This window comes from Entelurus aequoreus, linkage group LG04 (genome assembly GCF_033978785.1).
Source record: "Entelurus aequoreus isolate RoL-2023_Sb linkage group LG04, RoL_Eaeq_v1.1, whole genome shotgun sequence".
NCBI lineage: Eukaryota > Metazoa > Chordata > Actinopteri > Syngnathiformes > Syngnathidae > Entelurus > Entelurus aequoreus.
The window spans coordinates 12017264-12040670 of NC_084734.1; the positions used below are offsets into that span (position 1 = coordinate 12017264).

The 23407-nt window shown below is 36.6% G+C and overlaps 1 protein-coding gene across 1 annotated transcript in view; it reads right to left on the reverse strand.

The window, feature by feature from the left end:
- tgfb5 (transforming growth factor, beta 5) overlaps nt 1–23407 on the reverse strand; it is a 164213-nt gene that overhangs the window by 16032 nt on the left and 124774 nt on the right. The window lies entirely within an intron of this gene.

The following is a 23407-nucleotide window of genomic DNA, read 5'->3' on the forward strand; positions in this document are numbered from 1 at the left end:
TTGACATAATTATAACTAGCCTGCTTACCTTTACACTGCAAATTAGTGTTACCATTATTTTGGTACCGGTACAAAAATTATTTAGATACTTTTCAAATCCTTTTCTGGATCCACACCCTGGACAAGTCACCACCTCATCGCAGGGCCAACACAGATAGACAGACAACATTCACACACACTAGATACAAGACAATTAGTCTTTTAGTAGTAAGTAAACAAACAAAGGCTCCTAATTTAGTCTGCTGACATACGCAGTAACATATTGTGTCATTTATCTACCTATTATTTTGTCTACATTATTAAGGACACGTTGTTTTTCGATACTTTTCTAAATAAAGGGGACCACAAAAAAATGGCATTAATGTACAGTATTTATTTGAACAAAAAATCTTAGGGTATGAAACATATGTTTATTATTGTAATTTAGTCTTTAAATAAAATAGTGAACATATTGGACAACTTGTCTTTTAGTAGTAAGTAAACAAACAAAGACTCCTAATTAGTCTGCTGATGTATGCAGTAACATATTGTGTCATTTATCTACCTATTATTTTGTCTACATTATGAGGGACAAGCTGTAAAAATGGAATATTAATCTACATGTTAATTTACTGTTAATATCTGCTTATTTTCAGTTTTAACATGTCTACACTTCTGTTAAAATGTAATAATCACTCATTCTTCTGTTATTTGATACTTAACATTAGTTTTGGATGATACCACACATTTGGGTATGGATCCGATACAAAGTAGTTACAGGATCATACATTGGTCATATTTAAAGTCCGCATGTGTCCAGGGACGTATTACCTGAGTTTATAAACATATCATAAATTTTAAAAAAACCAAAGAAGATGTTATGATGCCAAAAACTATCGACGTAATCATAGTAGTATCGACTAGATACGCTCTTGTACTTGGTATCATTACAGTGGATGTTAGGTTTCTGTTGGCGTTTGTTTACATTTTGACACCGGTGAGCTACGGTGTGTAGTGAATCATGTTCAGCTATTCCTCATCCTCCAGTGATAATGGTACTTGGAAGAAACATACTTTATTTGTCGCCATGGAGGCCAGAATTAGTGATTTAGAAGTAGCTAAAACACTGTGGATGGACTTTAGTCGCTAGCTAGCTAGCCATGTCTTAAAGCACCTCTTCCTAACTTCAACTTTATCATTAGTTTTTAAGCCAAAATGTGTCCATTCTCCCTTTTCTGCCTACACACTGTGTCTGCTTGTAAGTACTCCGTGTGTGTGCGCTGCCGAACATGCTCCTCCAATGACACGACGTGACGACGACGGGGGCGCAGGGTGGTGGTGGACCGGTACTTTTTTAGAGGCGGTATAGTACGGAATATGACACATTAGTATCGCTGTACTGTACTAACACCGTACAACCCTACTGCAAATACACAACCAAGTGAAATATTTGTGGTATTTTTCACGTTGCTTCCGTGTTGAAATATTTGCTCTATTCCAACACGTTTAAACACATCTCTCCAAGTTAAACGTGTCAAATATTTGCGCTCAGGAATCCCAGCAAGGCTAACAACGCCCTCATTACCCTGTCATTTCATATGAGCTCTTAGCTGCATGCTAACATGCTAATTGGCCTTAAAGTGTGGTAAAGTGACACCATTTTAAATGTTTATTCTTGCGTTTACACACGACTCAGCCAATACGGAAGGCCTATAAAAAAACAAGCCCCAAGCTTGTCTTCACAGCAGAATCAAACATTGATATTTCTTGTTGACGTAAGAGTAAAAAAAAAAGAAGGAAAACATTTGGACTGAGTGTAAATTTAGACTAAAGAGCAGTAATTTGGGCTTGTGCTTTAAGACTTGTTACTGGAAAACAGTGTGGCCATTATTTAACATGATGGTGTGACTGGCACACATTTCATACCCTCAAATTGATTTACACAGCCACAACATTAGGTACACCCTACACATGAGTTATATTAATACTTGCAATATCGAAACGTTTGTTATCGCAGTTTTATTGTGTGTATTTTAAAGTTAAATGGGATAGTAAAATATTACAAACACGTCACTCCACTCTAATAATCATAATAATAGATTGTATTTGTAAAAAGCACTTTCCATTGAGCAAACAACCTCAAAGTGCTACAGTGTATTAAAAAAAATAATAAAATAATAATAATAATAATAACAATAAATAAAAATACAAACTAGAAGTAGCACGCATATATCTAAAAAAATGATTTTTTTAAAAGCATCCACAGTCTGTGGTGCCCTCAGGTGGTCAGGGAGGGCGTTCCACAGACTGGGAGCGGCGGAGCAGAAAGCCCGGTCTCCCATTGTTCGTAGCTTTGTCCTTGGAGGTTGGAGGAGGTTAGCCTGTCCGGAGCGGAAGTGTCGTGTGGAGGCTACTAGATGCCGGGCCTCAATTAATCCCTTCCTTTTCCTCCTTAGGAAATCGTACAAAAGCCAAAAGCAGTGAAGTTGGCACATTGTGTAAATGATAAATAAAAAGAGAATACAATGATTTGCAAATCCTTTTCAACTTATTAATAGACTGCAAAGACAAGATACTTAATGTTCACACTGAGAAACTTATTTTTTGTTGTTGCAAATAATCATTAATATTGAATTTAATGGCAGCAACACATTGCAAAAAAGTTTACCAGTGTGTTACATGGCCTTTCCTTTTAACAACACTCAGTAAAGGTTTGGGAACTGAGGAGACACATTTTTGAAGTGGAATTCTTTCCCATTCTTGCTTGATGTACAGCTTAAGTTGTTCAACAGTCTCCCTTCTGCTATTTTAGCCTTCATATTGCACCACACATTTTCAATGGGAGACAGGTCTGGACTGCAGGCAGGCCAGTCTAGTACCCGCACTCTTTTACTATGAAGCCACGCTGTTGTAACACGTGGCTTGGCATTGTCTTGCTGAAATAAGCAGGGGCGTCCATGATAACGTTGCTTGGATGGCAACATATGTTGCTCCAAAACCTGTATGTACCATTTTCAGTCTTTTTTGCCACTTGTGCCAGCTTTGTTGAAACATGTTGCAGGCATCAAATTCCAAATGAGCTAATATTTGCAAAAAATAACAAAGTCTCTCAGTTGGAACATTAAATATCTTGTCTTTGCAGTCTATTCAGTTAAATATAAGTTGAAAAGGATTTGCTTTTTTCCCTGTTTTTATTTACCATTTACACAATGTGCCAACTCCACTGCTTTTGGGGATTGTGCAGTACAAAATACAATATATATACTATAATAAAATATCTACATTTTAAAACGAACAATTTGCAGTCATGGTGTTGTTAAGACAAACAATGATAGGTAACGGTAATCCAAATGGCTATCATTAACTAACACAACACGTACATGCACGTGTTACCAATAGTGTACGTCATTACATCCTAAATCCTTAAAATACATTGGAAAGCTAGCGCCCCCTAGGCATCCGCGTAAAGGATGCAAACAGGCCGCTATGTGTCAATATTTGTGCATTTCATTCCCGACTCTAAGTGACATAAAGGTTAAAGAGAAAGACACATGATGAACGCAAAAAGACACAGACAGAAGCCACACGAGCGTAAAATGAGGTTTTTTTTATGCACGATAATTTTTGCACTGTTCTAATAATCCATCCATCCATTTTCTACCGCTTGTCCTATGTAGTATTATTCTTTGAAATGCATTTAAAATAATAATTGTCGCCTCTCCAATAAACTCCTGGTGCTCCTTCCTTCTGCAGTTGAGAAAATAGACTATATCAGGAGTCACCAACCTTTTTGAAACCAAGAGCTACTTCTTGGGTACTGATTAATGCGAAGGGCTACCAGTTTGATACACACTTAAATAAATTGCCAGAAATAGCCAATTTGCTTAATTTACCTTTAACTCTATGTTATTATTAATAATTAATGATATTTACACTTAATTGAACGGTTTAAAAGAGGAGAAAACACGAAAAAAATTACAATTACAGTTTGAAACATAGTTTATGTTCAATTTCGACTCTTTAAAATTCAAAATTCAACCGAAAAAAAGAAGACAAAAACTAGCTAATTCGAATCTTTTTGAAAAAATTAAAAAAATAATTTATGGAACATCATTAGTAATTTTTCCTGATTAAGATTAATTTTAGAATTTTGATGACATGTTTTAAATAGGTTAAAATCCAATCTGCACTTTGTTAGAATATATAACAAATTGGACCAAGCTATATTTCTAACAAAGACAAATCATTATTTCTTCTAGATTTTCCAGAACAAAAATTTTAAAAGAAATTCAAAAGACTTTGAAATAAGATTTAAATTTGATTCTACAGATTTTCTACATTTGCCAGAATAATTTTTTTGAATTTTAATCATAATAAGTTTGAAGAAATATTTCACAAATATTCTTCGTCGAAAAAACAGAAGCTAAAATGAAGAATTAAATTAAAATGTACTTATTATTCTAAACAATAAAAAAAATACATTTACTTGAACATTGATTTAAATTGTCAGGAAAGAAGAGGAAGGAATTTAAAAGGTAAAAAGGTATATGTGTTTAAAAATCCTAAAATCATTTTTAAGGTTGTATTTTTTCCTCTAAAATTGTCTTTCTGAAAGTTATAAGAAGCAAAGTAAAAAGATTAATGAATTTATTTAAACAAGTGAAGACCAAATCTTTAAAATATTTTTTTGGATTTTCAAATTCTATTTGAGTTTTGTCTCTCTTAGAATTAAAAATGTCGGGCAAAGCGAGACCAGCTTGCTAGTAAATAAATACAATTTAAAAAATAGAGGCAGCTCACTGGTAAGTGCTGCTATTTGAGCTATTTTTAGAACAGGCCAGAGGGCTACTCATCTGGTCCTTACGGGCTACCCGCGGGCACCACGTTGGTGACCCCTGGACTATATAATGAAAGGTGGTATTTACCTCCCGCCTCCTTGATAAAGTGTTTAATACAACATTCATGTAGCTTGATTGGCTTCAACTGAATAATGAACATTTTTTTAGGCTTTTACCAAGTCACACCTGAAATCTAAAGACATTTCTGACTTACTTGCGGATGTGGTTTATTTTGGTGCTGGCATTTGTGTAGTTAGGTGACATTTGGCCACCAGTGGTGGTATTGCTTCTATTCCGACAAGTGATTTATTCCCTGAAGTGGTCAACCAAGCCAAAATGGCTGTTGTACACCAGGCAGTGCACAAACTATTTGACTACACAAGGGGCCTCTATATTCCTTTCAGTGGCCTAGTGGTTAGTGTCCGCCCTGAGATGGGTAGGTTGTGAGTTCAAACCCCGGCCAAATCATATCAAAGGCTATAAAAAATGGGAGCCATTACCTCCCTGCTTGGCACTCAGCATCAAGGGTTGGAATTGGGGGTTAAATCACCAAAAATTATTCCCGGGCACGGCCACCGCTGCTACTCACTGCTCCCCTCACCTCCCAGGGGGTGATCAAGGGTGATGGGTCAAATGCAGTGAATAATTTCGCCACACCTAGTGTGTGTGTGTGACAATCATTGGTACTTTAACTTTTAAAAAAAGCAGACATGAGCCAATAATCCAACTATGCAATGGAATAGATACCCATACTCTATCGAAAAAGATTTGCACCAAGGACTATTCCTTGGTGCAGTTCCCAGGACATGTTAAACTATTGCGCTCCAGACATCATTCTACCCGACAAAACAGAGGAAAATTTGGAAAAGCATGAAGGTCTACAACTTCTTTGTGTGCGGCAGGGTCAAAGACATTGGTATCAAGACTCTACCGGATAAATATGCATCGTTTTTGCTCGGGTAATGTCGGATTTCACGATTTAACTTTGTGTCTACTGCCATGTTTGTTGTTGCTGTTGCACGCGCCGTTTACCAGTACACTTGTTTTCCCCCCATCTTTATCAAAATATAACTATAGATGTCACCATTGTGTATGTCAGTGTTTTTCAACCTTTTTCGAGCCAAGGCACATTTGTTGCGTTGAAAAAATGCGGAGGCACACCACCAGCAGAAATCATTAAAAAACTAAACTCAGTTGACAGTAAAAAGTCGTTGTCGCAATTGTTGGATATGACTTTAAAGCATAACCAAGCATGCATCACTATAGCTCTTGTCTCAAAGTAGGTGTACTGTCACCACCTGTCACATCACACCCTGACTTATTTGGACCTTTTTGCTGTTTTCCAGTGTGTAGTGCTTTAGTTCTTGTCTTGCGCTCCTATTTTGGCAGCTTCTTTCTCTTTTTTTGGTATTTTCCTGTAGCAGTTTCATGTCTTCCTTTGAGCGATATTTCCCGCATCTACTTTGTTTTAGCAATCAAGAATATTTCACTTGTTTTTATCCTTCTTTGTGGGGACATTGTTGATTGTCACGTCATGTTCGGATGTACATTGTGGACGCCGTCTTTGCTCCACAGTAAGTCTTTGCTGTTGTCCAGCATTCTGTTTTTGTTTACTTTGTAGCCAGTTCAGTTTTAGTTTTGTTCTGCATAGTCTGTTTTTTGAAAAAAAAATTGTGAAAAAAAGTTTTCCAAAAAAAGCATTTCATGCCATTTTTAGGTTTTGTAGGGACTCCTGATGACGTTTTGAGACATCTCCTACAACTACAGCACCAGAATTGTGCTGCTGAAACAAGACCGTTTTTTAAATTTTTTTTTGTAAAAAAAAAGTTTTCCCAAAAAAAGCATTTTATGCCATTTTTAGGTTTTGTCGGGACTCCTGATGACGTTTTAAGACATCTCCTACAACTACAGCACCAGTATTGTGCTGCTGAAGCAAGTCCGTTTTTTGGAATTTTTACGACAGGGTCCCCCCTTACGACATTTTAGCAAAAAATGTTTTGCGTAAAAAATGCATTTTCTTACATTATCTTACATATACAGGTTTAGTCGGGACTCCTGATGACGTTTTGACACATCTCCTACAACTACAGCACCAGAATTGTGCTGCTGAAACAAGACCGTTTTTTAAAAAAATTTTTGTAAAAAAAAAGTTTTCCCAAAAAAAGCATTTTATGCCATTTTTAGGTTTTGTCGGGACTCCTGATGACGTTTTGAGACATCTCCTACAACTACAGCACCAGAATTGTGCTGCTGAAGCAAGTCCGTTTTTTGGAATTTTTACGACATTACAACATTTTAGCAAAAAATGTTTTTCGTAAAATATGCATTTTCTTACATTTTCTTACATTTACGGGTTTAGTCGGGACTCCTGATGACGTTTTGAGACATCTCCTACAACTACAGCACCAGAATTGTGCTGCTGAAGCAAGTCCGTTTTTTGGAATTTTTACGACAGGGGCCCCATTACAACATTTTAGCAAAAAATGTTTTTCGTAAAATATGCATTTTCTTACATTTTCTTACATTTACGGGTTTAGTCGGGACTCCTGATGACGTTTTGAGACATCTCCTACAACTACAGCACCAGAATTGTGCTGCTGAAGCAAGTCCGTTTTTTGGAATTTTTACGACAGGGGCCCCATTACAACATTTTAGCAAAAAATGTTTTTCGTAAAATATGCATTTTCTTACATTTTCTTACATTTACGGGTTTAGTCGGGACTCCTGATGACGTTTTGAGACATCTCCTACAACTACAGCACCAGAATTGTGCTGCTGAAGCAAGTCCGTTTTTTGGAATTTTTACGACATTACAACATTTTAGCAAAAAATGTTTTTCGTAAAATATGCATTTTCTTACATTTTCTTACATTTACGGGTTTAGTCGGGACTCCTGATGACGTTTTGAGACATCTCCTACAACTACAGCACCAGAATTGTGCTGCTGAAGCAAGTCTGTTTTTTGAATTTTTTTTTGTGAAAAAAAGTTTTCCAAAAAAAAGCATTTCAGGCCATTTTTAGGTTTTGTAGGGACTCCTGATGACGTTGTGAGACATCTCCTACAACTACAGCACCAGAATTGTGCTGCTGAAACAAGACCGTTTTTAAAAAAAATTTTTGTAAAAAAAAAAGTTTTCCCAAAAAAAGCATTTTATGCCATTTTTAGGTTTTGTCGGGACTCCTGATGACGTTTTGAGACATCGAAAACTACAGCACCAGAATTGTGCTGCTGAAGCAAGTCCGTTTTTTGGAATTTTTACGACAGGGTCCCCCCTTACGACATTTTAGCAAAAAATGTTTTGCGTAAAAAATGCATTTTCTTACATTTACGGGTTTAGTCGGGACTCCTGATGACGTTTTGAGACATCTCCTACAACTACAGCACCAGAATTGTGCTGCTGAAGCAAGTCCGTTTTTTTTAATTTTTACGACAGGGTCCCCCCTTACGAGATTTTAGCAAAAAATGTTTTTCGTAAAATATGCATTTTCTTACATTTTCTAACATTTACGGGTTTAGTCGGGACTCCTGATGACGTTTTGAGACATCTCCTACAACTACAGCACCAGAATTGTGCTGCTGAAGCAAGTCTGTTTTTTGAATTTTTTTTTGTGAAAAAAAGTTTTCCAAAAAAAAGCATTTCATGCCATTTTTAGGTTTTGTAGGGACTCCTGGTGACGTTTTGAGACATCTTCTACAACTACAGAACCAGAATTGTGCTGCTGATGCAAGTCCGTTTTTTTGAATTTTTACGACAGGGTCCCCCCTTACGACATTTTAGCAAAAAATGTTTTTCGTAAAATATGCATTTTCTTACATTTTCTTACATTTACGGGTTTAGTCGGGACTCCTGATGACGTTTTGAGACATCTCCTACAACTACAGCACCAGAATTGTGCTGCTGAAGCAAGTCCGTTTTTTTGAATTTTTACGACAGGGTCCCCCCTTACGACATTTTAGCAAAAAATGTTTTTCGTAAAATATGCATTTTTTTTTACATTTTCTTACATTTACGGGTTTAGTCGGGACTCCTGATGACGTTTTGAGACATCTCCTACAACTACAGCACCAGAATTGTGCTGCTGAAACAAGACCGTTTTTTAAATTTTTTTTTGTAAAAAAAAAGTTTTTCCAAAAAAAGCATTTTATGCCATTTTTAGGTTTTGTCGGGACTCCTGACGACGTTTTGAGACATCTCCTACAACTACGGCACCAGAATTGTGCTGCTGAAGCAAATACGTTTTTTTGAATTTTTACGACAGGGTCCCACCTTACGACATTTTAGCAAAAAATGTTTTTCGTAAAATATGCATTTTTTTACATTTTCTTACATTTACGGGTTTAGTCGGGACTCCTGATGACGTTTTGAGACATCTCCTACAACTACAGCACCAGAATTGTGCTGCTGAAGCAAGTCTGTTTTTTGAAAAAAATTTTGTGAAAAAAAGTTTTCCAAAAAAAAGCATTTCGTGCCATTTTTAGGTTTTGTAGGGACTCCTGATGACGTTTTGAGACATCTCCTACAACTACAGCACCAGAATTGTGCTGCTGAAGCAAGTCTGTTTTTTGAAAAAAATTTTGTGAAAAAAAGTTTTCCAAAAAAAAGCATTTCATGCCATTTTTAGGTTTTGTAGGGACTCCTGATGACGTTTTGAGACATCTCCTACTACTACAGCACCAGAATTGTGCTGCTGAAGCAAGTCTGTTTTTTGAAAAAAATTTTGTGAAAAAAAGTTTTCCAAAAAAAAGCATTTCATGCCATTTTTAGGTTTTGTAGGGACTCCTGATGACGTTTTGAGACATCTACAACTACAGCACCAGAATTGTGCTGCTGAAGCAAGTCCGTTTTTTGGAATTTTTACGACAGGGTCCCCCCTTACGACATTTTAGCAAAAAATGTTTTTCGTTAAATATGCATTTTTTTACATTTTCTTACATTTACGGGTTTAGTCGGGACTCCTGATGACGTTTTGAGACATCTCCTACAACTACAGCACCAGAATTGTGCTGCTGAAACAAGACCGTTTTTTAAATTTTTTTTTGTAAAAAAAAAGTTTTCCCAAAAAAAGCATTTTATGCCATTTTTAGGTTTTGTCGGGACTCCTGATGACGTTTTAAGACATCTCCTACAACTACAGCACCAGTATTGTGCTGCTGAAGCAAGTCCGTTTTTTGGAATTTTTACGACAGGGTCCCCCCTTACGACATTTTAGCAAAAAATGTTTTGCGTAAAAAATGCATTTTCTTACATTATCTTACATATACAGGTTTAGTCGGGACTCCTGATGACGTTTTGACACATCTCCTACAACTACAGCACCAGAATTGTGCTGCTGAAACAAGACCGTTTTTTAAAAAAATTTTTGTAAAAAAAAAGTTTTCCCAAAAAAAGCATTTTATGCCATTTTTAGGTTTTGTCGGGACTCCTGATGACGTTTTGAGACATCTCCTACAACTACAGCACCAGAATTGTGCTGCTGAAGCAAGTCCGTTTTTTGGAATTTTTACGACATTACAACATTTTAGCAAAAAATGTTTTTCGTAAAATATGCATTTTCTTACATTTTCTTACATTTACGGGTTTAGTCGGGACTCCTGATGACGTTTTGAGACATCTCCTACAACTACAGCACCAGAATTGTGCTGCTGAAGCAAGTCCGTTTTTTGGAATTTTTACGACAGGGGCCCCATTACAACATTTTAGCAAAAAATGTTTTTCGTAAAATATGCATTTTCTTACATTTTCTTACATTTACGGGTTTAGTCGGGACTCCTGATGACGTTTTGAGACATCTCCTACAACTACAGCACCAGAATTGTGCTGCTGAAGCAAGTCCGTTTTTTGGAATTTTTACGACATTACAACATTTTAGCAAAAAATGTTTTTCGTAAAATATGCATTTTCTTACATTTTCTTACATTTACGGGTTTAGTCGGGACTCCTGATGACGTTTTGAGACATCTCCTACAACTACAGCACCAGAATTGTGCTGCTGAAGCAAGTCTGTTTTTTGAATTTTTTTTTGTGAAAAAAAGTTTTCCAAAAAAAAGCATTTCAGGCCATTTTTAGGTTTTGTAGGGACTCCTGATGACGTTGTGAGACATCTCCTACAACTACAGCACCAGAATTGTGCTGCTGAAACAAGACCGTTTTTAAAAAAAATTTTTGTAAAAAAAAAAGTTTTCCCAAAAAAAGCATTTTATGCCATTTTTAGGTTTTGTCGGGACTCCTGATGACGTTTTGAGACATCGAAAACTACAGCACCAGAATTGTGCTGCTGAAGCAAGTCCGTTTTTTGGAATTTTTACGACAGGGTCCCCCCTTACGACATTTTAGCAAAAAATGTTTTGCGTAAAAAATGCATTTTCTTACATTTACGGGTTTAGTCGGGACTCCTGATGACGTTTTGAGACATCTCCTACAACTACAGCACCAGAATTGTGCTGCTGAAGCAAGTCCGTTTTTTTTAATTTTTACGACAGGGTCCCCCCTTACGAGATTTTAGCAAAAAATGTTTTTCGTAAAATATGCATTTTCTTACATTTTCTAACATTTACGGGTTTAGTCGGGACTCCTGATGACGTTTTGAGACATCTCCTACAACTACAGCACCAGAATTGTGCTGCTGAAGCAAGTCTGTTTTTTGAATTTTTTTTTGTGAAAAAAAGTTTTCCAAAAAAAAGCATTTCATGCCATTTTTAGGTTTTGTAGGGACTCCTGGTGACGTTTTGAGACATCTTCTACAACTACAGAACCAGAATTGTGCTGCTGATGCAAGTCCGTTTTTTTGAATTTTTACGACAGGGTCCCCCCTTACGACATTTTAGCAAAAAATGTTTTTCGTAAAATATGCATTTTCTTACATTTTCTTACATTTACGGGTTTAGTCGGGACTCCTGATGACGTTTTGAGACATCTCCTACAACTACAGCACCAGAATTGTGCTGCTGAAGCAAGTCCGTTTTTTTGAATTTTTACGACAGGGTCCCCCCTTACGACATTTTAGCAAAAAATGTTTTTCGTAAAATATGCATTTTTTTTTACATTTTCTTACATTTACGGGTTTAGTCGGGACTCCTGATGACGTTTTGAGACATCTCCTACAACTACAGCACCAGAATTGTGCTGCTGAAACAAGACCGTTTTTTAAATTTTTTTTTGTAAAAAAAAAGTTTTTCCAAAAAAAGCATTTTATGCCATTTTTAGGTTTTGTCGGGACTCCTGACGACGTTTTGAGACATCTCCTACAACTACGGCACCAGAATTGTGCTGCTGAAGCAAATACGTTTTTTTGAATTTTTACGACAGGGTCCCACCTTACGACATTTTAGCAAAAAATGTTTTTCGTAAAATATGCATTTTTTTACATTTTCTTACATTTACGGGTTTAGTCGGGACTCCTGATGACGTTTTGAGACATCTCCTACAACTACAGCACCAGAATTGTGCTGCTGAAGCAAGTCTGTTTTTTGAAAAAAATTTTGTGAAAAAAAGTTTTCCAAAAAAAAGCATTTCGTGCCATTTTTAGGTTTTGTAGGGACTCCTGATGACGTTTTGAGACATCTCCTACAACTACAGCACCAGAATTGTGCTGCTGAAGCAAGTCTGTTTTTTGAAAAAAATTTTGTGAAAAAAAGTTTTCCAAAAAAAAGCATTTCATGCCATTTTTAGGTTTTGTAGGGACTCCTGATGACGTTTTGAGACATCTCCTACTACTACAGCACCAGAATTGTGCTGCTGAAGCAAGTCTGTTTTTTGAAAAAAATTTTGTGAAAAAAAGTTTTCCAAAAAAAAGCATTTCATGCCATTTTTAGGTTTTGTAGGGACTCCTGATGACGTTTTGAGACATCTACAACTACAGCACCAGAATTGTGCTGCTGAAGCAAGTCCGTTTTTTGGAATTTTTACGACAGGGTCCCCCCTTACGACATTTTAGCAAAAAATGTTTTTCGTAAAATATGCATTTTTTTACATTTTCTTACATTTACGGGTTTAGTCGGGACTCCTGATGACGTTTTGAGACATCTCCTACAACTACAGCACCAGAATTGTGCTGCTGAAACAAGACCGTTTTTTAAATTTTTTTTTGTAAAAAAAAAGTTTTCCCAAAAAAAGCATTTTATGCCATTTTTAGGTTTTGTCGGGACTCCTGATGACGTTTTAAGACATCTCCTACAACTACAGCACCAGTATTGTGCTGCTGAAGCAAGTCCGTTTTTTGGAATTTTTACGACAGGGTCCCCCCTTACGACATTTTAGCAAAAAATGTTTTGCGTAAAAAATGCATTTTCTTACATTATCTTACATATACAGGTTTAGTCGGGACTCCTGATGACGTTTTGACACATCTCCTACAACTACAGCACCAGAATTGTGCTGCTGAAACAAGACCGTTTTTTAAAAAAATTTTTGTAAAAAAAAAGTTTTCCCAAAAAAAGCATTTTATGCCATTTTTAGGTTTTGTCGGGACTCCTGATGACGTTTTGAGACATCTCCTACAACTACAGCACCAGAATTGTGCTGCTGAAGCAAGTCCGTTTTTTGGAATTTTTACGACATTACAACATTTTAGCAAAAAATGTTTTTCGTAAAATATGCATTTTTTTACATTTTCTTACATTTACGGGTTTAGTCGGGACTCCTGATGACGTTTTGAGACATCTCCTACAACTACAGCACCAGAATTGTGCTGCTGAAACAAGACCGTTTTTTAAATTTTTTTTTGTAAAAAAAAAGTTTTCCCAAAAAAAGCATTTTATGCCATTTTTAGGTTTTGTCGGGACTCCTGATGACGTTTTAAGACATCTCCTACAACTACAGCACCAGAATTGTGCTGCTGAAGCAAGTCCGTTTTTTTGAATTTTTTTTACGACATTTTGCAAAATATTTTTTTCCCGTAAAATATGCATTTTCTTCTAATTTCTTCCATTTTCTGGTTTAGCCGGGACTCCTGATGACGTTTTGAGACATCTCCTACAACTACAGCACCAGAATTGTGCTGCTGAAGCAAGTCCGTTTTTTGGAATTTTTACGACAGGGTCCCCCCTTACGACATTTTAGCAAAAAATGTTTTTCGTAAAATATGCATTTTTTTACATTTTCTTACATTTACGGGTTTAGTCGGGACTCCTGATGACGTTTTGAGACATCTCCTACAACTACAGCACCAGAATTGTGCTGCTGAAGCAAGTCTGTTTTTTGAATTTTTTTTTGTGAAAAAAAGTTTTCCAAAAAAAAGCATTTCATGCCATTTTTAGGTTTTGTAGGGACTCCTGATGACGTTTTGAGACATCTCCTACAACTACAGCACCAGAATTGTGCTGCTGAAGCAAGTCCGTTTTTTGGAATTTTTACGACAGGGCCCCACTTACGACATTTTAGCAAAAAATGTTTTGCGTAAAAAATGCATTTTCTTACATTTACGGGTTTAGTCGGGACTCCTGATGACGTTTTGAGACATCTCCTACAACTACAGCACCAGAATTGTGCTGCTGAAGCAAGTCTGTTTTTTGAATTTTTTTTTGTGAAAAAAAGTTTTCCAAAAAAAAGCATTTCATGCCATTTTTAGGTTTTGTAGGGACTCCTGATGACGTTTTGAGACATCTCCTACAACTACAGCACCAGAATTGTGCTGCTGAAGCAAGTCCGTTTTTTGGAATTTTTACGACAGGGTCCCTCCCCCCTTACGACATTTTAGCAAAAAATGTTTTGCGTAAAAAATAAATTTTCTTACATTTTCTTACATTTACGGGTTTAGTCGGGACTCCTGATGACGTTTTGAGACATCTCCTACAACTACAGCACCAGAATTGTGCTGCTGAAGCAAGTCCGTTTTTTGGAATTTTTACGACAGGGTCCCCCCTTACGACATTTTAGCAAAAAATGTTTTGCGTAAAAAATACATTTTCTTACATTTTCTTACATTTACGGGTTTAGTCGGGACTCCTGATGACGTTTTGAGACATCTCCTACAACTACAGCACCAGAATTGTGCTGCTGAAACAAGACCGTTTTTAAAAAAAATGTTTGTAAAAAAAAAGTTTTCCCAAAAAAAGCATTTTAAGCCATTTTTAGGTTTTGTCGGGACTCCTGATGACGTTTTAAATCATGTCCTACAACTACAGCACCAGAATTGTGCTGCTGAAGCAAGTCCGTTTTTTGGAATTTTTACGACAGGGTCCCCCGTTACGACATTTTAGCAAAAAATGTTTTGCGTAAAAAATGCATTTTCTTACATTTACGGGTTTAGTCGGGACTCCTGATGACGTTTTGAGAAATCTCCTACAACTACAGCACCAGAATTGTGCTGCTGAAACAAGACCGTTTTTAAAAAATTTTTTTGTAAAAAAAAAGTTTTCCCAAAAAAAGCATTTTATGCCATTTTTAGGTTTTGTCGGGACTCCTGATGACGTTTTAAATCATGTCCTACAACTACAGCACCAGAATTGTGCTGCTGAAGCAAGTCCGTTTTTTGGAATTTTTACGACAGGGTCCCCCGTTACGACATTTTAGCAAAAAATGTTTTGCGTAAAAAATGCATTTTCTTACATTTACGGGTTTAGTCGGGACTCCTGATGACGTTTTGAAAAATCTCCTACAACTACAGCACCAGAATTGTGCTGCTGAAACAAGACCGTTTTTAAAAAAAATTTTTGTAAAAAAAAAGTTTTCCCAAAAAAAGCATTTTATGCCATTTTTAGGTTTTGTCGGGACTCCTGATGACGTTTTAAATCATGTCCTACAACTACAGCACCAGAATTGTGGTGCTGAAGCAAGTCCGTTTTTTGGAATTTTTACGACAGGGTCCCCCCTTACGACATTTTAGCAAAAAATGTTTTTCGTAAAATATGCATTTTCTTACATTTTCTTACATTTACGGGTTTAGTCGGGACTCCTGATGACGTTTTGAGACATCTCCTACAACTACAGCACCAGAATTGTGCTGCTGAAGCAAGTCTGTTTTTTGAATTTTTTTTTGTGAAAAAAAGTTTTCCAAAAAAAAGCATTTCATGCCATTTTTAGGTTTTGTAGGGACTCCTGATGACGTTTTGAGACATCTCCTACAACTACAGCACCAGAATTGTGCTGCTGAAGCAAGTCCGTTTTTTGGAATTTTTACGACAGGGTCCCCCCTTACGACATTTTAGCAAAAAATGTTTTGCGTAAAAAATACATTTTCTTACATTTTCTTACATTTACGGGTTTAGTCGGGACTCCTGATGACGTTTTGAGACATCTCCTACAACTACAGCACCAGAATTGTGCTTCTGAAACAAGACCGTTTTTTAAATTTTTTTCTGTAAAAAAAAAGTTTTCCCAAAAAAAGCATTTTATGCCATTTTTAGGTTTTGTCGGGACTCCTGATGACGTTTTGAGACATCTCCTGCAACTACAGCACCAGAATTGTGCTGCTGAAGCAAGTCCGTTTTTTGGAATTTTTACGACAGGGTCCCCCCTTACGACATTTTAGCAAAAAATGTTTTTCGTAAAATATGCATTTTTTTACATTTTCTTACATTTACGGGTTTAGTCGGGACTCCTGATGACCTTTTGTGACATCTCCTACAACTACAGCACCAGAATTGTGCTGCTGAAACAAGACCGTTTTTTAAATTTTTTTTTGTAAAAAAAAAGTTTTCCCAAAAAAAGCATTTCATGCCATTTTTAGGTTTTGTAGGGACTCCTGATGACGTTTTGAGACATCTCGTACAACTACAGCACCAGAATTGTGCTGCTGAAACAAGACCGTTTTTTAAAATTTTTTTTGTAAAAAAAAAGTTTTCCCAAAAAAAGCATTTCATGCCATTTTTAGGTTTTGTCGAGACTCCTGATGACGTTTTAAGACATCTCCTACAACTACAGCACCAGAATTGTGCTGCTGAAGCAAGTCCGTTTTTTGGAATTTTTACGACAGGGCGACATTTTAGCAAAAAATGTTTTTCGTAAAATATGCATTTTTTTACATTTCCTTACATTTACGGGTTTAGTCGGGACTCCTGATGACGTTTTGAGACATCTCCTACAACTACAGCACCAGAATTGTGCTGCTGAAGCAAGTCTGTTTTTTGAGATTTTTTTTGTGAAAAAAAGTTTTCCAAAAAAAAGCATTTCATGCCATTTTTAGGTTTTGTAGGGACTCCTGATGACGTTTTGAGACATCTCCTACAACTACAGCACCAGAATTGTGCCAGAATTGTGCTGCTGAAGCAAGTCTGTTTTTTGAATTTTTTTTTGTGAAAAAAAGTTTTCCAAAAAAAAGCATTTCATGCCATTTTTAGGGTTTGTAGGGACTCCTGATGACGTTTTGAGACATCTCCTACAACTACAGCACCAGAATTGTGCTGCTGAAGCAAGTCCGTTTTTTGGAATTTTTACGACAGGGTCCCCCCTTACGACATTTTAGCAAAAAATGTTTTGCGTAAAAAGTGCATTTTATTACACTTACGGGTTTAGTCGGGACTCCTGATGACGTTTTGAGACATCTCCTACAACTACAGCACCAGAATTGTGTTGCTGAAACAAGACCGTTTTTTAAAAAATTTTTTGTAAAAAAAAAGGTTTCCCAAAAAAAGCATTTTATGCCATTTTTAGGTTTTGTCGGGACTCCTGATGACGTTTTAAGACATCTCCTACAACTACAGCACCAGAATTGTGCTGCTGAAGCAAGTCCGTTTTTTGGAATTTTTACGACAGGGTCCCCCCTTACGACATTTTAGCAAAAAATGTTTTTCGTAAAATATGCATTTTTTTTACATTTTCTTACATTTACGGGATTAGTCGGGACTCCTGATGACGTTTTGAGACATCTCCTACAACTACAGCACCAGAATTGTGCTGCTGAAACAAGACCGTTTTTTAAAATTTTTTTTGTAAAAAAAAGTTTTCCCAAAAAAAGCATTTTATGCCATTTTTAGGTTTTGTCGGGACTCCTGATGACGTTTTAAGACATCTCCTACAACTACAGCACCAGAATTGTGCTGCTGAAGCAAGTCCGTTTTTTGGAATTTTTACGACAGGGTCCCTTACGACATTTTAGCAAAAAAAGGTTTTTCGTAAAATATGCATTTTTTTTACATTTTCTTACATTTACGGGTTTAGTCGGGACTCCTGATGACGTTTTGAGACATCTCCTACAACTACAGCACCAGAATTGTGCTGCTGAAGCAAGTCTGTTTTTTGAATTTTTTTTTGTGAAAAAAAGTTTTCCAAAAAAAAGCATTTCATGCCATTTTTAGGTTTTGTAGGGACTCCTGATGACGTTTTGAGACATCTCCTATAACTACAGCACCAGAATTGTGCTGCTGAAGCAAGTCCGTTTTTTTGAATTTTTACGACAGGGTCCCCCCTTACGACATTTTAGCAAAAAATGTTTTTCGTAAAATATTTATTTTTTTACATTTTCTTACATTTACGGGTTTAGTCGGGACTCCTGATGACGTTTTGAGACATCTCCTACAACTACAGCACCAGAATTGTGCTGCTGAAGAAAGTCTGTTTTTTGAGATTTTTTTTGTGAAAAAAAGTTTTCCAAAAAAAAGCATTTCATGCCATTTTTAGGTTTTGTAGGGACTCCTGATGACGTTTTGAGACATCTCCTACAACTACAGCACCAGAATTGAAGCAAGTCCGTTTTTTTGAATTTTTACGACAGGGTCCCCCCTTACGACATTTTAGCAAAAAATGTTTTTCGTAAAATATGCATTTTCTTACATTTACGGGTTTAGTCGGGACTCCTGATGACGTTTTGAGACATCTCCTACAACTACAGCACCAGAATTGTGCTGCTGAAGCAAGTCCGTTTTTTGGAATTTTTACGACAGGGTCCCCCCTTACGACATTTTAGCAAAAAATGTTTTGCGTAAAAAATGCATTTTCTTACACTTACGGGTTTAGTCGGGACTCCTGATGACGTTTTGAGACATCTCCTACAACTACAGCACCAGAATTGTGCTGCTGAAACAAGACCGTTTTTTAAAAATTTTTTTGTAAAAAAAAAGTTTTCCCAAAAAAAGCATTTTATGCCCTTTTTAGGTTTTGTCGGGACTCCTGATGACGTTTTAAGACATCTCCTACAACTACAGCACCATAATTGTGCTGCTGAAGCAAGTCCGTTTTTTGGAATTTTTACGACAGGGTCCCCCCTTACGACATTTTAGCAAAAAATGTTTTGCGTAAAATATGCATTTTTTTACATTTTCTTACATTTATGGGATTAGTCGGGACTCCTGATGACGTTTTGAGACATCTCCTACAACTACAGCACCAGAATTGTGCTGCTGAAGCAAGTCCGTTTTTTGGAATTTTTACGACAGGGTCCCTTACGACATTTTAGCAAAAAATGTTTTTCGTAAAATATGCATTTTTTTTACATTTTCTTACATTTACGGGTTTAGTCGGGACTCCTGATGACGTTTTGAGACATCTCCTACAACTACATCACCAGAATTGTGCTGCTGAAACAAGACCGTTTTTTAAATTTTTTTTTGTAAAAAAAAGGTTTCCCAAAAAAAGCATTTTATGCCATTTTTAGGTTTTGTTGGGACTCCTGATGACGTTTTGAGACATCTCCTACAACTACAGCACCAGAATTGTGCTGCTGAAGCAAGTCCGTTTTTTGGAATTTTTACGACAGGGTCCCCCTTACGACATTTTAGCAAAAAATGTTTGGCGTAAAAAATGCATTTTCTTACATTTTATTACATTTACGGGTTTAGTCGGGACTCCTGATGACGTTTTGAGACATCTCCTACAACTACAGCACCAGAATTGTGCTGCTGAAGCAAGTCTGTTTTTTTGAATTTTTTTTTTTGAAAAAAAGTTTTCCAAAAAAAAGCATTTCATGCCATTTTTAGGTTTTGTAGGGACTCCTGATGACGTTTTGAGACATCTCCTACAACTACAGCACCAGAATTGTGCTGCTGAAGCAAGTCCGTTTTTTGGAATTTTTACGACAGGGTCCCCCCTTACGAAATTTTAGCAAAAAATGTTTTTCGTAAAATATGCATTTTCTTACATTTTCTTACATTTACGGGTTTAGTCGGGACTCCTGATGACGTTTTGAGACATCTCCTACAACTACAGCACCAGAATTGTGTTGCTGAAGCAAGTCCGTTTTTTGGAATTTTTACGACAGGGTCCCCCCTTACGACATATTAGCAAAAAATGTTTTGCGTAAAAAATGCATTTTCTTACATTTACGGGTTTAGTCGGGACTCCTGATGACGTTTTGAGACATCTCCTACAACTACAGCACCAGAATTGTGCTGCTGAAACAAGACCGTTTTTAAAAAAAAAATTTGTAAAAAAAAAGTTTTCCCAAAAAAAGCATTTTATGCCATTTTTAGGTTTTGTCGGGACTCCTGATGACGTTTTAAATCATGTCCTACAACTACAGCACCAGAATTGTGCTGCTGAAGCAAGTCCGTTTTTTGGAATTTTTACGACAGGGTCCCCCCTTACGACATTTTAGCAAAAAATGTTTTTCGTAAAATATGCATTTTCTTACATTTTCTTACATTTACGGGTTTAGTCGGGACTCCTGATGACGTTTTGAGACATCTCCTACAACTACAGCACCAGAATTGTGCTGCTGAAGCAAGTCCGTTTTTTGGAATTTTTACGACAGGGTCCCCCCTTAAGACATTTTAGCAAAAAATGTTTTGCGTAAAAAATGCATTTTCGTACACTTTCTTACATTTACGGGTTTAGTCGGGACTCCTGATGACGTTTTGAGACATCTCCTACAACTACAGCACCAGAATTGTGCTGCTGAAGCAAGTCTGTTTTTTGAAAATTTTTTTGTGAAAAAAAGTTTTCCAAAAAAAAGCATTTCATGCCATTTTTAGGTTTAGTAGGGACTCCTGATGACGTTTTAAGACATCTCCTACAACTACAGCACCAGAATTGTGCTGCTGAAGCAAGTCTGTTTTTGGAATTTTTTTTTCTGAAAAAAAGTTTTCCAAAAAAAGCATTTCAAGCCATTTTTAGGTTTTGTAGGGACTCCTGATGACGTTTTGAGACATCTCCTACAACTACAGCACCAGAATTGTGCTGCTGAAGCAAGTCTGTTTTTTGAATTTTTTTTTGTGAAAAAAAGTTTTCCAAAAAAAGCATTTCATGCCATTTTTAGGTTTTGTAGGGACTCCTGATGACGTTTTGAGACATCTCCTACAACTACAGCACCAGAATTGTGCTGCTGAAGCAAGTCCGTTTTTTGGAATTTTTACGACAGGGTCCCTTACGACATTTTAGCAAAAAATGTTTTTCGTAAAATATGCATTTTTTTTACATTTTCTTACATTTACGGGTTTAGTCGGGACTCCTGATGACGTTTTGAGACATCTCCTACAACTACATCACCAGAATTGTGCTGCTGAAACAAGACCGTTTTTTAAATTTTTTTTTGTAAAAAAAAGGTTTCCCAAAAAAAGCATTTTATGCCATTTTTAGGTTTTGTTGGGACTCCTGATGACGTTTTGAGACATCTCCTACAACTACAGCACCAGAATTGTGCTGCTGAAGCAAGTCCGTTTTTTGGAATTTTTACGACAGGGTCCCCCTTACGACATTTTAGCAAAAAATGTTTGGCGTAAAAAATGCATTTTCTTACATTTTATTACATTTACGGGTTTAGTCGGGACTCCTGATGACGTTTTGAGACATCTCCTACAACTACAGCACCAGAATTGTGCTGCTGAAGCAAGTCTGTTTTTTGAATTTTTTTTTTTGAAAAAAAGTTTTCCAAAAAAAAGCATTTCATGCCATTTTTAGGTTTTGTAGGGACTCCTGATGACGTTTTGAGACATCTCCTACAACTACAGCACCAGAATTGTGCTGCTGAAGCAAGTCCGTTTTTTGGAATTTTTACGACAGGGTCCCCCCTTACGACGTTTTAGCAAAAAATGTTTTTCGTAAAATATGCATTTTCTTACATTTTCTTACATTTACGGGTTTAGTCGGGGCTCCTGATGACGTTTTGAGACATCTCCTACAACTACAGCACCAGAATTGTGTTGCTGAAGCAAGTCCGTTTTTTGGAATTTTTACGACAGGGTCCCCCCTTACGACATATTAGCAAAAAATGTTTTGCGTAAAAAATGCATTTTCTTACATTTACGGGTTTAGTCGGGACTCCTGATGACGTTTTGAGACATCTCCTACAACTACAGCACCAGAATTGTGCTGCTGAAACAAGACCGTTTTTAAAAAAAAAATTTGTAAAAAAAAAGTTTTCCCAAAAAAAGCATTTTATGCCATTTTTAGGTTTTGTCGGGACTCCTGATGACGTTTTAAATCATGTCCTACAACTACAGCACCAGAATTGTGCTGCTGAAGCAAGTCCGTTTTTTGGAATTTTTACGACAGGGTCCCCCCTTACGACATTTTAGCAAAAAATGTTTTTCGTAAAATATGCATTTTCTTACATTTTCTTACATTTACGGGTTTAGTCGGGACTCCTGATGACGTTTTGAGACATCTCCTACAACTACAGCACCAGAATTGTGCTGCTGAAGCAAGTCTGTTTTTTGAAATTTTTTTTGTGAAAAAAAGTTTTCCAAAAAAAAGCATTTCATGCCATTTTTAGGTTTAGTAGGGACTCCTGATGACGTTTTAAGACATCTCCTACAACTACAGCACCAGAATTGTGCTGCTGAAGCAAGTCTGTTTTTTGAATTTTTTTTTGTGAAAAAAAGTTTTCCAAAAAAAGCATTTCATGCCATTTTTAGGTTTTGTAGGGACTCCTGATGACGTTTTGAGACATCTCCTACAACTACAGCACCAGAATTGTGCTGCTGAAGCAAGTCCGTTTTTTGGAATTTTTACGACAGGGTCCCCCCTTACGACATTTTAGCAAAAAATGTTTTCCGTAAAATATGCATTTTCTTACATTTTCTTACATTTACGGGTTTAGTCGGGACTCCTGATGACGTTTTAAGACATCTCCTACAACTAAATCACCAGAATTGTCCTGCTGAAACAAGACCGTTTTTTAAATTTTTTTTTGTAAAAAAAAGGTTTCCCAAAAAAAGCATTTTATGCCATTTTTAGGTTTTGTTGGGACTCCTGATGACGTTTTGAGACATCTCCTACAACTACAGCACCAGAATTGTGCTGCTGAAGCAAGTCCGTTTTTTGGAATTTTTACGACAGGGTCCCCCTTACGACATTTTAGCAAAAAATGTTTGGCGTAAAAAATGCATTTTCTTACATTTTATTACATTTACGGGTTTAGTCGGGACTCCTGATGACGTTTTGAGACATCTCCTACAACTACAGCACCAGAATTGTGCTGCTGAAGCAAGTCCGTTTTTTGGAATTTTTACGACAGGGCGACATTTTAGCAAAAAATGTTTTTCGTAAAATATGCATTTTTTTACATTTCCTTACATTTACGGGTTTAGTCGGGACTCCTGATGACGTTTTGAGACATCTCCTACAACTACAGCACCAGAATTGTGCTGCTGAAGCAAGTCCGTTTTTTGGAATTTTTACGACAGGGCGACATTTTAGCAAAAAATGTTTTTCGTAAAATATGCATTTTTTTACATTTCCTTACATTTACGGGTTTAGTCGGGACTCCTGATGACGTTT